The 17,033-nt window shown below is 38.5% G+C and overlaps 1 protein-coding gene across 6 annotated transcripts in view; it reads left to right on the top strand.

The window, feature by feature from the left end:
• LOC149312254 (neuronal cell adhesion molecule-like) overlaps positions 1–17,033 on the top strand; it is a 187,228-nt gene that overhangs the window by 68,404 nt on the left and 101,791 nt on the right. For 5 of the 6 annotated variants that reach the window (XM_089524291.1, XM_089524287.1, XM_089524288.1 and 2 more), the window contains one exon: positions 4,544–4,644. The gene's annotated coding sequence lies outside the window, so the exon portion shown is untranslated. Of the gene's footprint in view, positions 1–4,543; positions 4,645–13,989; positions 14,080–17,033 lie in introns of all 6 variants that reach the window. The other variant, XM_089524290.1, reaches the window with a different exon arrangement.

Here is a 17,033-nt window from a genome sequence, read left to right as displayed (position 1 = left end):
TTTAAACACATTAGTACACTTTTTGTTCACTGTGCTATCTCACGGTAACATTTTTGTAATCATACATTGCTGTGCACAACAGCTAACCTTCTAATCTGTAGCATTCTTTGCGAATTGCCCCAATTTGAAGTCCAGTCATTATACGCAATTTAAAATGATGTGCCTTTGTACAAACAAAACAATTTGAGAAGACTACTAAGCTCTGCCTTTGAGCTTCATTGCAGGTAACAGGGTTTGCTCATGAGTTTTACTTAACAGATGGTAAGTACCCTGAAGTGGAATATCAAAAGCTACCTGTTGTGTAGCTTTTGCAAAAGTAAAGTTTCAGGGAAAATACATACAAATAAATGCTTTTAAGATTAATGTACAGGAAAAGCAAAATATTAGGGAACTGTAGATGTTTATATGTGTAATATAAATACTGTATTATAGATGTTTATATGTATAATAGTATAATGCTGTCAAGTATTTTTCTTCTTCTTCACAACAACATTACATTGGTTCATATAGCTGTGGAAGTGAAATGTTTGCACTCACTCCAGCCAAGGCTGTGTGTGCATGGGCCTTTAAATCTATTGACTTATGGCAACTCTATGAATCTGATAGGGTTTTCTTAGACAAGGTATCCTCAGAGATAGTTTTGTCTGTTCCTTCCTTTGAAATAAAGCCTATAGCACCAGATATTCATTGGCATCTCCCATCTAAATACTAACCAGGGTCAACCCTGCTTAGCTCCCAAGATCAGATGGGTTCTTGTGCCTTTAGGGTATTTAGGCAGTGCCCCAGCCAGAGCTAAGCACTTACAAGTCCCACTGATTTGGAGGTTTGAGTACACAGTTCCCTCTCCTAGAGGTTTATTTGTGCTGATCATGCTGTGAATTAAAGGGCTGACTATGCAATGTTACCTTAATTTTAACACCGATATGAACTGCTGAGGTAATGTATACCTCCAGGGAAGTTTAGTATTATTGGTTTGGGAGTTGTTGACAATTATTCAGCAGTAGCTGTTTATGTGTCTATGTATGTGTAGCATTTAATATTTAAGTAACTTTTGCTAATGCCAATATACTGCTCTGTCATGGTTACTGTCTTGCATACAATTAGCATCAGAGTTAAAGTCAGTAAAATTCACCTGTTTGCTTTTTCCTTGGTATCTTTAACATGCTCTCCTCTTAAGTTAACATTGTAGTGAAAGTTTGTTTAAGATGTGGCATCTAACATAGCATGTGAATCTGGCTTCTGAACACCAGAATTTTAACTTATATTCGCAATGCAGCTACTGCAGAAATTTAAACACAGATCAATATATTGTAATTTGATTCTGTGTGCCACAAATAATGAAGAAACATTCTAAAATTCAAAATATATTGAAAGAGAGCTTTTTAGTAGGATACTAAAGGGATTTTCCAATTTTTCTCTCCTTAGCTAAAATGAAGATAGAATTTACATGAAAAAAATTGATTCCTAATCTACCCATTTATTGTTGTGTGCCTTCAAGTCTTAGATAAACATTTATTACAGTCACAGGCCAGCATAATAACAACAAAATACTATATACAACAGCCCTCAAATCATTTCTGACTATAAGAGCAAACCTATAAGAGGATTTTCTTGGCAGGTTTCTTCAGAGGGAGTATGACACTGCCATCCTCTGAGGCTGAGTTGCCCAAGGTCACCCTGTGGGTTTACATAACTGAGGGAGGATTTGAACCCTGGTCTCCAGAGTCATAGTCCAGCGCTGAAATTACTACACCATACTGGCTCTCCAGTCTACCCATTTATTATTATTCCAATGCTCAGTTCAGACTACACAATAAACTTTGCGTCTGTCTGTGGAGACATAGTTTACAAGCAGCATGGTTATGCACACTGCCTGGTCACAACAGAAGCTGAATAAGATCATAGACCATTGCTCTGTGAATTTTTTAGTGTGACATCTGAAAATGCGTACAGTTTTCACTCTGGTTTCTATCTTTCTCAAGAAACCAGATAAGACATCCAGATTTTTTTTTTAGGTTTCCTTTCTGGTTTGTTGGGAGAAAAGCAAACCAGAGAGGAAATTACACCTATGTCCAGACAAAAAGCTAAGTAAATAATAAAGTGAACTACACCATCTGTGTTATGTATTGCAAATCATGCTGATCAACTGACCTGCAGTTCCATGGATTGTTGGGTTCTCTGAACTGGGGCATTGTTTTGTTAAAGCAAAGACTTCATTTAGTAGCTTGCTGCCAATATATTTATAAAACAAAAGACTAAATCACAACTTGTTGTTACCATGCCATCAACCTCTTAGTAGAAGAAAAATGGGAAAAGGGGTATTCATGAGATACTTCATAAAAAAACATTTGTGCATTTTTAGGCTCCTGTTTTGCCTACTTTTCATACTACAAAAAGAGTACAAATCCAGTTCTTGTATGATATATAAAGAAGAGAGATGAAGTGAGATCAACTCTCTTCAGACAAATGTATGAACATATGGGCGAGGGGACAGGTAGTGGGGATGAAGGCATGCATGCAGTCTCCATTCCCTAAATGCCTTCACAAACTTGGCAGCATTAAAGACCTTTATCTATTGAGTGTGAAGGTCTGCAGAGAAGATATGTCATAGCATTACAGAATTCCTGTGATCAGATGCCCTACAAGAGAAGATTCCAGATCATGAGAACTCTGTGTTCAGCTTTTGAATGTTTGGAGACATTCATGAGGCATATGTGCATGACCCCATTCCTATTATTGCAGAGTCCATGGGATGTGTTCTTCTTACTTTATTCGTTCGATCCCACCTTTCTCCTAATAATGGGTGTCAAAGTGTTGTCAGTGTATTTAAAACAATACAGATTTAAAACCATACAAAAGCATTAAGAGTATAAATACAGTGGGCCCTTGTTATCTGTTGGGATTTGGTTTCATTGGTGCTCAAGTCCCATTAAATATAATGGAAAAGGAAAATCATGTCTCTAATATAAAATGGAAAATCAAGGTTTGTTATTTGGAATTTATACTTTTGTTTGAATATTTTCAAGCCGTGGATACTTGAATCTGTGGATAAAAAAATCTGTGGATAAGGAAGGCTGACTGTATTAGTTTTAAAATACAATTAAACAATTCATGAAGTTAAAGCATTAAACATTAAAATATTTAAATACATTAAAAGTCTGTTTAACAACTTTAAAAACAGAACTGCACAGCATTAAAAGCTCAACCATAATTAATTGGTAAAATCCTGATGACTCAGAAATGTTTTGCCTTGCTGTCAGAAGGAGAGCAAGGACAGGACATTGCTGGGCTCTCTAGGAAAGCAGTTTCAAAGTCTGAGAGCAACTACTGAGAAGGCCTTCCTTCTTGTTCCCACAAAATTATCTGGAGAAGCTGGTGGAACAGAGAAAAGTGTCTCTCCAGATGATCTTAGAGCTCTAATAGAGCTCCAGATGAGCTTAGAGCTTGTCAGATCAGGTATGTTTGTCAGATCAGAAGGTCAGAACAGGTCTTTAGGTCAGAGCAGGTCTTTAGAAACAGTAGACAAACATTAAAGGAACCAGAGACAAGAAACATGTTCCCGTATATACAAAAGGCAGTTCATTATAGGCAGTGAGCTACCAAAGGCTGCACCTGAATGTTTGAAGTTCCAGAGGCAGTCAAAGTAGATGGCAAAGTTCTGAAAAACAGATGAACAGAGAAATACAGTTTAGGTTTGATTAGGCTTTAGTGCTCTGTAGACCAGGTTTTGCCAATCTGGGACCCCACAGACATTTTGGATGATAGCTCCCATTAGTCCAAGCTAGTATGGCCAGTGATCAGAGAAATATAGGGAACCTCTAACTCTGTATTTTAAAACAGGCTAGGGGAGGCCAGAATCAGGAGCAGATATATAAATGGAGAACAGATATGCCAGATCCTTGAGCAAACATGTAAAACATGTTATCTAGCCATTATCAGTGTTGTGAAGCAGCAAAAATCAGGCCAACAGATCCTTCTCTCTATGATTCCAAAGGAATATCATATTCTTGCTTCCAGGTTCCCTACTTTGATTCTGCTGGTATCTTATGTGCTCTTCCAAATGTTGTTGGACCGCAGTTCTCATCAGCCATAGCCAGCATTTTCAGTGGTGTGGGATGATGGGAGCTGCAGGTTTAAGAATTTCCCCCACTTGCATGTCAGGCATTTACAGTTTAACAAACTCAGGCATCTCTTTTCATGTCTAAGTCAATGCTGCTTTTCTTTTTTCCTTTTCATTTAAACTCTATGAGTAGATAAGTTTTTGCAAGGACTCAGTAAAGGTGATAACTGCCTTTTGAGTTTTCAGGTTTGATGTGGCTTTCTGAAAAATGGATATGAATTTTGCATGTAAAAATCTTTGACTGTACTGCTCCTGTGTATTGATTTAAAGTTCTAACATAAAGATATTTGACATAATAGTATCCACTCCTAAACCAAAGTTCTTGTAGTTTCAAGCTGAGAACAGCCAAACATACTTTTTTTTTTGGATCCATTATATTTAAGCCTCTATTTTTTTTTTAAAAAAAGTTTCCTTTTGTTTCAGATTCAAGTGATAAAAGAAGAAGAGAAACCAAGTAATAAATAAAAGAGGAGGAGATGAGACTTGGGCTGTACTGACTTATTCTACCAGTATATTTAAAAAAGGTAAGTCGTTTGTGTTGTGTCACTATTTTTTTCCAATTCCTAGGAGAAAATCTGTTCAAGAAATATCATTTCATGGATACATTGTATAAGAAAATAGATTGCCCTTTTATTCATATATATATATATATATATATAGTGTTGATGTTGGCAGGGGGGTTGGCATAAGATATTTGTATTACTTGTGAATTCATGACTGGATGCTGTGATTGGTATGTACATCACTGTTGGTTGTGGGCCCTAGCTTTATCATTGGTATTGGTACCTCCAAGATCCTTGAGCTGCAGAGTATTATTATTATTATTATTATTATTATTATTATTATTAACCTTTATTTATGAAGCGCTGTAAATTTACACAGCGCTGTACATACAGTCTTTTTAATTAGACGTTTCCCTGCCCTCGGGCTTACAATCTAAAAAGACATGACACAAAAGGAGAAGGGAGTGGTGGAGGGAAAGGGTAAGAGGTCCAGCAGTTCCTCTCTACCTCCAAGGCCTGGACCAAGGAAGAGGGACTGGAGGGCTTGGCTTCATAATGGATGGTTAATCTTCTTCCAGGGAAAATACATACTCTCAATATGTACAATATGCTCACAAAATATTGTTCCCATGCTTCAGAGTTAGGGAAGAGACATCTGCCCATTAGCATTGGCATCTAGTGATCATTTGTTTTATGGAAACTCTAGAAACTGGCATTAATTACTACTAGGCAGAAACTGCTGTTTAAGAAGGAAACAATGTTGTCTGGCAAATGAGTCTGAGCTAGCTTCTGTATTATCTTATAGACAGTGAGATTCAGTTTTAGAACCCAAAGTCTTTGCTTACGTTGCTGCTACTTCACTGATCCCTGCATCTGGCAGTCAGATCCTTTGCTCAAGATTAGTAAAGAAAGTAAAGCAGATTATTCAAATATACACATTTACGATGTACTGCTTTCCGTGGAATTAGTTTCCAAACAAGAAAGCCATAATATTTACTGTGGGTGGGAAAGAGTGCAGACTTCAAAGCAAGCAAGAAACAAGAGTATCCTGAAGAAGCAGACATGTGAAAATTTGTGGGAAACCCTCACCTTATTTCCTGTGCCATTTCATCAATGAGATTATCTACTCATGGATACTTCAGAGTTAATAGCTAGTTGGAAAACATGCTTTGGTATTTCTTTCTGTTTGTATATTTATTGTTTATCCTAGATGATAAGAACAGAGATTATCAGGGACATGATATATTCCTACTTTTTTCTTTTTGATGAGAAACTTCCAAAATCTATTAGTATGATTTATTTATTTTACTTATACAGAAACACGTATCCTGCCTTTGCAGTGTCCATACACCACTCAGAATGGCTTGTGTAAGCACATGTAGATATATTTCTGTACACAGTGTTATATCCAAAATACACAACTCACATTTTTTTAAATCTTGGTTGATGTCCAAGCTATTATGTTTTGGAGGTTGTGTTACATGTTGGGTGAGAGAGACTGAATTTCCAATTGAACATTTGTTGTATATAAATAAAAGTGATGGGAATTTGCATTCCTGTATTTGCATAAGACAACAGTAATTTCTTCTAGCTATCAATAATTCTGACATGTAAAATATGTCCATCTTATTTTCCACTATGCATACAACAGAGCTTGAAATATTACATTTAAAAATTGCCAGAATTGTGTATGAAAGATAACGTATGAGTGGATTTATGTATGCAAGAATTAGAATTGGGTAGTTACATAACATCTGTATCCAGTAGAAGACTTTTCTTACAAGGCTTGTAGGAGAGCTGGTGAAGTCACCAATATGGATCAGGACTAGTTCATGATGGAACATCCAGGAGGTGGTTACAGTACACCTCAAGCACTCTTGCCAGTGTCCTGTTATACATCTTTGCACTTCACTAACAAGGTTTTGTAGTGCCTACACTAAATAGATAAGTATACATAAAGGTCTTTTTTAAATAGAGGGTATAGGAACGTGTTCCATTGTGTTCCATTCATGGTTATCCTTAAATGGTAAGTGGCCAACATTATTGCTGTAGTTTCAAGTTTTACTTGTAACACTCTTTCTCATTATGTATCAACATCAGGAGTTTAATAAAGTTCCCATACCAGTCAGATCAATATGAAACTCTGTCTGCTATTTCTAATACCAAGAAGCACATCATCATCCCCTCACCACCACCACCAGCAGTGTAAATATCTAGCTTCTGCAGGAAGTATGGTTAAGTCCTATCATACTAGAGTGCTATGTCTGGAGTAAAATTATGTAGATTTTATAACCTGAAGCAGCAGACAGGGTCCTGCACTTCTCTAAACAATGAAAATTCCTTATTTATCAGTTAAAAACCAGATGTTATTATATCAGGAATGGTAATCATGCAGCACTTCAGGCTATTCGCTTCCGGGCTCAATACAAGGTGTTGGTAATGACCTATAAAGCCCTAAATGGCTTGGGTACTTGGAGGACCGCCTCTCCCCATATAATCTGCCCCGCACACTCAGGTCAACAGGGATGAAATTGTTGGAGGTCCCAGCGACATGCTATGCGAGGACCTCACAGAGGGCATTCTCTATCGTGGCCCCTAGATCTTGGAATAGTCTCCCAGATGAGCTCCACTCCACCACATCTTTAGCTCTTTTTAAAAAGAACCTGAAGACGTATTTCTTTTCCCAAGCCTTCCCACTGTGAAAAATCTTTTTCTCTTTACCCCTTTTGATTGATAACCCTGGAATGTATATATCGACTTCCCCTTCCATCTGGCCCTTTTGTTGTTAAGATTACTATGTTGTTTTTAATGCTGTTTTTAATTGTTTTTATTGGAATGTTTTTATATATGATTGTTCGCCGCTTTGATCAAAATTTTGGAAAAGCGGGTTACAAATAAACTATATTATTATTATTATTATTATTATTATTATTATTATTATTATTATTATTATCTGACAGCAGTAGCCAACACAGCCAACAGTGAAGATTGTTGGGAGGTGTAGTCCAATAGTTCTAATTCTCATTCCATTTCTACCCTAAGTAACGCATACCAAGGACCAGGTGTTCTTCATTACAGCCTGAGGCTAACATTAGCTTCTAATGTTAACATTTGGGGCTCTCTAGACCGCCCCAAAGGGATGGGCTAAAGGTGCCCAGTTTTCCTCAGGAGGGATGCCGCAGCAGCCAAACCGCACGGTGTCCGTCTGGAAAAAAAAGAACCCGGAAAAACTGGGTTCTTTTTGGCGCACGGGAGCGACATCATCAGTGTGCCATTGGCACTGTAGGATTTTCTCTGATACCTGACAGAGAAAGTCCTACAGGCATTTCTCCTGTTTCCTGCAATGATAAACATGAACATTAATATGTGGATCATGACTGCGCTAATGTAACAAGTTTCTGCTTAACTATGACCTACTTGTGCCATTTTGAGGCATTTAAAACATCTAAAACTTATTCTCCTCATGTTTTTTCTCCTATGTTCTTGGGAGATTCTTTTTTCCCCCACCGTTTCTGATCCATTCAGAAATAAGCAAGCTGTTCCTCTGCAGAAGAACTACCACACTCGTCCCATTATATATTTCTTGCAGTTTTCCTGAGCCAATCTACATAGATCTTATAATTCTTTGTGCACTCACAGTAGATAAATAGAATTTCAGAGTGGCACTTTGGCATGAGAAACCAAGATCTCAAAGTGCTTTGCTTTTATAAGCTTTGTAGAAATTAATTCACGGCTCTGAAAAGCTATTAAAGTATTTCCTTTGGGAACAAACCATGAAGAGGAGACAAGACTAGAAAGAAGCAGTCCATTATAAGGTTGCTAAATGTTCCTGTAAGCTTTTGATGGCTGGTGAGTCCATATATCTGAGAGTGAGAATGTAAGAGGAAACCCTTTTGGTTACTTTCCTCTAGAGACACTCCTGCAAAATGTTTTAAAGTGATGGCTTTACACTATGGAAAAGATACTGTTCATGAATATCATAAAGTAATGAAAGCATTAGACATTCAGTACTCGTTGCTTAGCATCTCTGCTGTTTACATCTATACTTCTTTATCAGCTAGTCTGGACTACAACAACGAATTTATTGTCTCGTAATCCTAAAAGGCCTCTCTAGTCAATCAGTTATCCCAAACTTCAAGACATTACTTTTGGGGACAATAATTCTCAGGTAGATTGACCATCAAGGGTGAATGTATGGACTTCAGGTGTTATAACCTAAAAGGTAATTTTTCAAATCTCCCTGCTTAAACCATTTTGAAATAATTGGAATTAAAGCCATTACCACTCTTTATATATCTCGTAAAGGTAAAATAGAGATTTGTGTATCAGTATTAAAAGAGAGCCAGCATAGTGTAGAGTCTACAACTCTTGAGGCCAGGGTTCGAATCCCTGCATGGCCATGGAAATCCACTGGGTGACTTTGGGCAAGTCATACTCTCTCAGGGGTAAAGCAGATGGGCAAAATGGAGCGATCTGCCACCCCTCTACCTGCAGTCACTCCGGTAACATGGTGACTAGATGGCCCACTCCTGAAGTGGGCCAACACCAGTGGTCTCAAGCTGCCAGTGGCAGGAGCATTTTTCCCCAGCTTTCTTTCTAGCCAGCTTTAAGCCGTGGCTTCTGTCCGCTTTGGGGGCATTCGTCATCTAAATGCCATGCCTCTGAAGTAGTTGGAAGCCATGCCAAGGCTGCCTGTTTCAGGTCTCAGTCTCAGAGGAAGGCAAAGGCAAACACCTCTGAACAAATCTGGCCAAGAAAAACCTGTGATCAAACCTAGGGTCTTAGGATCACCATAAACCAGAAACTACTTGAAGGCACACAAACAAACAAACAAACAAAAACCCATCTATTGGTATTAGTTATGACATGGAATCCCAGCTGTGGTTAGATCTTGGTGCTTCCCATCAGAGCATAGATTCTCTTGCAGTGGAAAGTGAAACCTGAACAATCTGACATTTATGGACTACAAACTATGGGGGCATATATGCAGAAATATATGCACTTGGCCCATGCTCAAAGAATATGCAAGAAGGATAGAGGATCTCACCCACCCACACTCCTCACTGCTAGTATATACATTTTTATGTTTACTGACCTGTGTAAGGGAGATGGACTTTGAAACTGGAATGCATTTGTTCATTGAGGAAAAGGGTGATAGAGAACTTAATGGTATTGAATTTTTCTATAAAGATCTTCCCTTTCTTTGTATCTGTGGTACTTATGATGGAAGGAATGTGCTAAGAAAATGAAATACTGGAATAATTCTTACTGTTATATCATTTGGTCATGCTAGCTTTGTGAAAACATGCAATTTATCATTTTAAAAAGAATTTACTCTTCCTAGGACATTCAGAGAGAACACTTTCACTGTTTCAAAAAAAAAGGGGGGGGCAGAATTTAAGGGCACAGTATGTGATAAAACATGATTAATTGCATCCCCTGCAAGCACAGAGTGTCTGGCAAGTGCAGGGATTTTCTCTTCATTGCTATTCTGTATGATGAATATCACATTAGACCTCCAAACTTCGGCAAACCACTGCACACCAAGCAGTTTAAAATACTTCCCTGAAACTTAAATAGTTAAGCTACAGACAAAAAAGAAAACATCATGAAGTGTTCAGAGCAAAGCTTGGGAGCCCTATTCATAGCAAGGGTCACATTCTTTTGGAGGTAATCTTTCATGGCCCACATGCCAGCCAGAGGTAGGTTTCAGGCCTTAGTAACATCATCATCATCATCATCATCATCAACCTTTCTCCTGCTATAGAGACTCAAGGTGGCTAAGAACCTGTTTAATACAAAAGCATTAAAAAGTATAAACATAAACTTTTAAAAACAATCAAACAATTTATGAAGTTAGAAAGATTAAACATAAAAAAATTAAAATATATTAAAAGACTACATATTAACAAACCTTAAAAATCCAAATTTCATGACACTGAAAAACCCAGCCCTTGTCAGTTTGTAAAAGGCCGACAGTACAAACATGTTTTTACTTGCTGACAGAAGGGGAGCAAGGATGGGGCCATTTTGACTTTCAAGGATGGAATTCCAAAGTCTGGGAGCAGCCACCAAGAAGGCCCTCTTACTTAGTACCACCAAATGAGCCCGAGACAGTGGTGGGACAGGGAGAAGGGCCTTTCCAAATGATCTCAGAGCTCTAATGAGCTAATAAAGATATATATAATAATGGTAGCTATAATATGACCTATGAACACATACTCTTTCTTTTTCATTCTTCTTTATTCTTTCTCACACCTCACTTCTTCATGCTCTTTCCATCTTCCCTCCACTTTCTCTCTCCTTCTTCTACTATCCTCTGCTCCCTCTCTCTCTCTCACACACATATCTTTCCTCTGTCTCCACTCACCCACAGCATCCCCTCTGTTCCAGCTTCTTCTACACATGTACACACTACTTCCCCTTTGATCATCTGAGTACTGAAACAGGGATGGAGTGCCAACAAAGTTAAAAAGGGAAGTGTACATTAAAATCACATGGGAAGGAGAGGATTTAGCCCTCACCATATCTATCCCAATTAAAGTCATCCCTGCATTGCAGTTTGTGTTACTGCAAGTTTTGCTCAATCATTGTTAGCAATGAGCAAATGTTTCATTATTTTTTAAATTGGGGTAAAATAAAAAAGGTGGGAATTCAGTCATCTCTCTCTCATAACTATGATGAGAATCTTCCCCCAGAGCTGCTCAGCTTATTTGCGGAGAACAGCTGAACAACAAGAGACCAATGGTAGGGCTGGCCCAAGGTCTTGCACTGTTTGAAGCAGGAACAGAATGATGCTGGCAGAGGGGGAAAACAAGGCTCAGGCTTTGACCTCCCACTCACCCTTCCCCACTCTCCTGCCAGCCAGCTTCCCATCAAATCAACTGACTATCTGCCTATCCAGGGGTGAGAAGGATAACAATAATGGTATGACAGTACTTTTTCCAAGAAGGGGAAGAAGGCACAGATAAGGACAGCTGAGGGAATCTAGCAGAAGCAACTGAGGCACCTTTCTTTTTATAGAGGGTGTGCTTTCTGGGAGCCTGTGTCTAGAGATGGGGCTAGGAAGGCCAAATATGCACAGCACAGGCTGTTTCCCGTCTTTCTTCTTCCAGACTCTTAAGAAGCATTTGCTCGATTTACAAAATGCTTCTGGCATCAGTAGGTGTGCATAGTCTTTGACTGTTATTACCTATGCTCTTTAAGGGGAAGACATCATCACAATCTCCTCCTGCTCTTTTTCCTCCCTGGATGTACAGGTTGTGGGTTGATTGGGTTGGCAGCTAGCAGGTGAGCAAATGGAGAAACAGCTGCAGCCTCAGGTTTTTTTTTCTTTTTCTTTCTGGCAGCTGGTGTTAACTCTGCCACTATGGTGGGGGCAGTGGCACACCAGTCATCTCTGATACTGACCCAGGTGTTGGGGTTTCTTCTAACCCTCCCCCCCAACTTTCTTTTATTTCTTGGCAAAGCATGCCAGATTCTTTTCCCCATGCCTGGTAATTCCTGGCTCAGGAGGGCTGCACAAATCAGTCTCAGCTCTTCAGAGCATCAGGAGTGTGAAGTAGCAAAACTGTCACCTCCAGCATCATACTGCCTGAGATGGTTAGTGGCAGAGCTGGCCCTGTCATTAGTTCACTTCTGCCTGTGAGGATAATGAAGATGAGCACAACACACTTGGTTGATTAAAGAGTTATACCTTGCATTTTTTAAATAAGAAATGTTTTCTTTGCTAGGTGAGTATTTTTCATGGCCTGGTTCTGAAATATACGAATTCTTTCATTCAGGCAAAATTTCCTTATGTTCTGTCTTCTCCCAAAAGACTAGCTCTCAGATGGGTTTTCTTGGTTTATCTCTTAATTCCTTTGTCACTTACATGGAGAACATTTCTATCTGTTTGGAGTAAATGTGTACATGCTTATATATGAAACAGGCTCACTTCTTGGAAACAATTCTGTCTTCAGTAAATCTCATACATTGGCAAAGTGCAGATTCAGCCCCTTTTAGTCACACAGAAAATTGCTGCTGATACACATTGTGCTGCCAACTACAAATCAGACACAAGGGCAAACCTTGTCAAGAATCAATGAGACATAGGTAAGCAAATACGCTGTTTCAAAACCAGAACAGAGTATGTGGGTGTGTGGACCTGTAACCCAAAAGACAGGTGGGGGGAGGCTGGGGGGTTCCCCACCCACTATCAACGTTACTTCAAATATTGGGGAAATTAGATTTTGCAAGAGGCTTGGGTAACCTTTGGACTGTTAGCATCTGTTTATACCAGTACTAACTGAGACGAACTCCATGTTTGGGGTGAATTAAGAGAGTTTTATTTATAAAATTTGCAGAGTGCAACCACACACACAAAATAGCAATCCACATTGACACAGCATACAGAGCTAACTGAAATGGAAACACAGAAAAGTGATAGCAGAGTTTTAGGGGTTTGCAATGTGGTGATATTTACCTGTCCCATGAGTAGACCACAGAAAACTAGAGTGGTTTAGACTGGGAGGTCTGAGGGTCACACAGAACATACACAGATCGGAGGGGTATGTACTGGCTGTGGTTTTTGGAATCATACCTAAAATACAGCCCTGACTGATGGACTATTTTGGCAGGTAACAAAGGCTGGATGTCCTTTTCCAGGAATCACCAATGAGATTTCAGACTGGTTAATGGCTTTAATTTTGATGTGGCAAAATTTGATCAGGATAACCCTGATCAAGATTTGATCAGGATAACCCTAGGCCAGATGGACAGGGACATTTGGCCAGGAACACAACATGGAGCAGGCAATGCTTACTACTTTGGGTGGAAGGACAAGTTGCAAGAGGAAATGCTTCTGGAAAGGAAGATGCACTCAATACACCCATCTGGATTTGATTGTCTTATTTACCTGTATGTGTACATGCCTCAGGATATGCTGCTTTTCTCCTAGAAACATGACCTAGTGTTTCTGAAAGGTCAATGATCTCTCAAAAACATGAGATATGAAATATGGGGATCCCAAAATATAGCACAGGTTATGCAGATTGTGCTAACAACACATACACACACATTACATGTGAAATGCATTTCTGTACTGAGATTGTTAGCATTTATCCCTGTTAGTTGTTTAGTGCCCAGTTTCACGGATGGTTTCTTTTCAGTGTAGTGTCAGTGTTTGACCTCTCCTGTTAGTGATAGTAATTTTTCGCCTACGTCACCATGATATAAATTATATCAGACTTCTTTCCCATTTTAATTTTAAATAAAGGCACTGCAAAACCTTAAACAGAAGTCCCTCGAGTATAAGATATATAACTCAGAAATCACTTTCTGATATGTTGGAGTGACTTTCAAAAATGGGCTTTGCTTACTTTGCAGCTACAACTCTGCAACATTGCATGCTGTTGCAGATGGTCCTTGTTGACTCTCAGGAGAAGCTTTCTTGGCTGGAGCTGAGCAGGACGTAAGGTAGATGGTTAGCATCTGTACTTCGATGGCTGGAATGGGCTGTAGCAGAAGGAGATCGTATTCAGAATGCATTAATCCTTAATTAAATTTTACTTTAGTTTAGTTCAATTTTAGTTAGTGTAAAAATGCACATCATTGAATTTTTTTAAAGCTGTGATCAAACTGGGGTCTATTTGACTCCAATATATGATAAGTAAAATGATTTTCATTATCATAGAAAGGTTAAGCTGGTGCGGGTTTGGTCAGCAGCCAGAAAATCTAGATGAGATTGCAAAACAAGCCTGTGCTTGAGAAAAGGATTCCATGTCCTTCACAGTGAATCAAAAACATGATAGCACTACCTGTTTTAAAATACCAGATATTATTTTTGGAAGGATAGATCATGAATGACAGTAATGCCAATGTATGTTTTTATAGTACTTTTATCATCATTCCTGAGTTAAAATAATTTATTTTTTAAAATTACTATATTGAACAATCCTAAAGATGGTAAAAGGCCAATTGAGAGGTTGCTGGATGTGACAGATGTAGTTCCAGAAAACACATGGAAAGCTCTGAAGGCATACATAAATTGCTGATGGTGTTCGTACAGTTGGTAGGATTCTAAAGTAGGTTATACTGAGATGGTTTGTATCCCAAGTCCCTTTGTTTGGTCACTGTGCTTATGGATGAGGCCTGCAAACTGCATCATCCTCCTGCTAATATAATCATATTTCCTCTCAATGGTGTCAATACGAAAGAAAAAATTTAAAAAATGCAGACTCCATAAGCTGGACTCAGGAAGTAATGGTTCTTCCCACACAAAGTCTATCCCATCATCACCATTTTAGGATTGTTTTGTAAAGCTGACTTAATTTTTAGATTTTCTCTGTTATGTACTAATACAGAAATAATGGCATCACTGCTATAATGGAATACATATACTCCAACTGTTGAACTGCAAATGTCTGTAATGGAATTTGTGCACTGCCACAGAATTTCTAAGAGTAAGCAGATTCATATATTTACTTCATTCAGTAATGCCATTGGTCTGGCATCAGTAGCTTTGCTTTTCAATAGCTCAGTGGTTTTTTTGTATTTAACATGGTCAAGTAGTATTGTACAGCTTTGCTGCTTCACTAGAATGTTGATGACTACCAGCAGTTTCTAAAGCTGGCTGAAAGAATGGATAGTGTAATGTCAGTGCTAGGATGACAAAAGAAGAGAGATTCAAATGTGTCTAGCTTCCAAAATGATAGAAATTCATGTGGTTTTTCTGGCTTATACAATTTTGGAATAAATTCTTTGCTGTCCAACTTTGTAAGAAGTGTGATTCAGAAACTAGATTAGAGCATGAAATTATGAAATTCTGACATCTATTCATCTGCCAGTGTGTTCATTAGAATATGAAATGGTACCAGAAAGAGTCAAACCAGTGCAAATATTTTGAACGATAATATCCTTTTGTTGTCGAAACATATGCTTAAAATAAATGTGTCTTTACAGGATTGAAGCACATGTTTAATGAACTAAAAGTTTATTAATGGACCCATTTGATTGACAGGATGTAATGAGAGCTGTTATAAAACCAAGGCCTGTTACAGACAGCCAAAATAAAGCTGCTTCGAGTCACAGTGGAGGTATGGTGTTTCAATGATGCATGTGTCCTAAGAGTCCAGAAGTCGCGCCAAAGCCATGCTCCAGCCCTAAGGACTGGAGCGTGGCTTTGGTGTGGCTTCTGGACTCTTAGGACGCATGCATCATTGAAACACCATACCTCCACTGTGACTCGAAGCAGCTTTATTTTGGCTGTCTGTAACAGGCCCAAGTAAATTTTTCAGGTAGCACTTCATTTTTATTATCTATATACTTCTTCAAGAAATAGTGTCAAACCCGTTTGCCCATCTTACACTGAATAATAATGTAGAGGCCTGCAGATCTTATTCCAACCCACCCACATCACCCGCCTATTTTATTTCTTGAATTTAGTATTTCTTTAAGAAACAGGTTGCTTCTGCTCTTTGGAGTGACGATTGCCACCATCCACAATAGATTATATTGCTCGAATATGGATGTTGGGCTGTATGTGTCTATTTTTTTCCTGTCATCCCTACATTTGCAGTTCAAAATACACTGCAGAAATAATCCAGTTTGAGACCGCTTTAACTGCCCTTGCTCAGTGCTAGGGAATCTTGGGAATTGTAGATTATTGTGGCATTAGAGCTCTGACAGAGAAGGATAAATGTCTCCCCAAACTACAGTTTCCAGAAATCCCTAGCATTGAGCCAGGGTAGTTAAAGCAGTCACAGACTGTATTACTTCTGCAGTGTGTTTTGGACCTACTGCTTCCTTTCATAGAGAGAGATTACTTTCCTCAGTTTTTGAAAGTTTTTCTTGACAAGTGACTTCATATTTTTAAATGTGTGCACAAATCTTTTTACTTAGAACACATACCCTAAAGCCTTAAAAGTGTTGTTTTATTTTACTTTTTAAGAAAAAACACAATAAATTAGATTTTAGATTGTTCCCAGCTAATAAATTTATGAAGAATCTTCTTTGGATGCAATATTTTCTTTCTTCGGCCCACCCAATCTCTTGTAAGGACTTCACTCATCTCACCTCACCCCCCCTTCTATTTAGGATGATTGTATTGTTTTTAAACTGTTTTTAATTATGAATATTATATGTTTTATCCTTGTGTAGTGTTGTTATTGCTCAGCTGTAATTCCGCCTCGATCCACCTGGGAGATGTGGGAAAATACAAATAAATTTGTTATATTTATTTATTATTATTGAAGCTATGATATATAAAAATTCTTGTGATAGTATGAGGGTTCTCTGTGGGCCCCCTTTCTCTCCTTCTGAGCTGGATGGGACCCCTTGAGACCACCTCATCTAAAGACTTTGCTGCCACCACCCGATGATTAACTTATCACACCTTAGCAATACATTGGACCATTGCTGGGGAATTCTAC

The sequence above is a fragment of the Sceloporus occidentalis genome, unplaced genomic scaffold, assembly GCF_023333645.1.
Source record: "Sceloporus occidentalis isolate IW3139 unplaced genomic scaffold, rSceOcc1.0.p SCAF_5, whole genome shotgun sequence".
NCBI classification, from domain to species: domain Eukaryota; kingdom Metazoa; phylum Chordata; class Lepidosauria; order Squamata; family Phrynosomatidae; genus Sceloporus; species Sceloporus occidentalis.
Note: the sequence above shows the minus strand (reverse complement) of the source record. Positions and strands in the feature narration are given on the sequence as shown.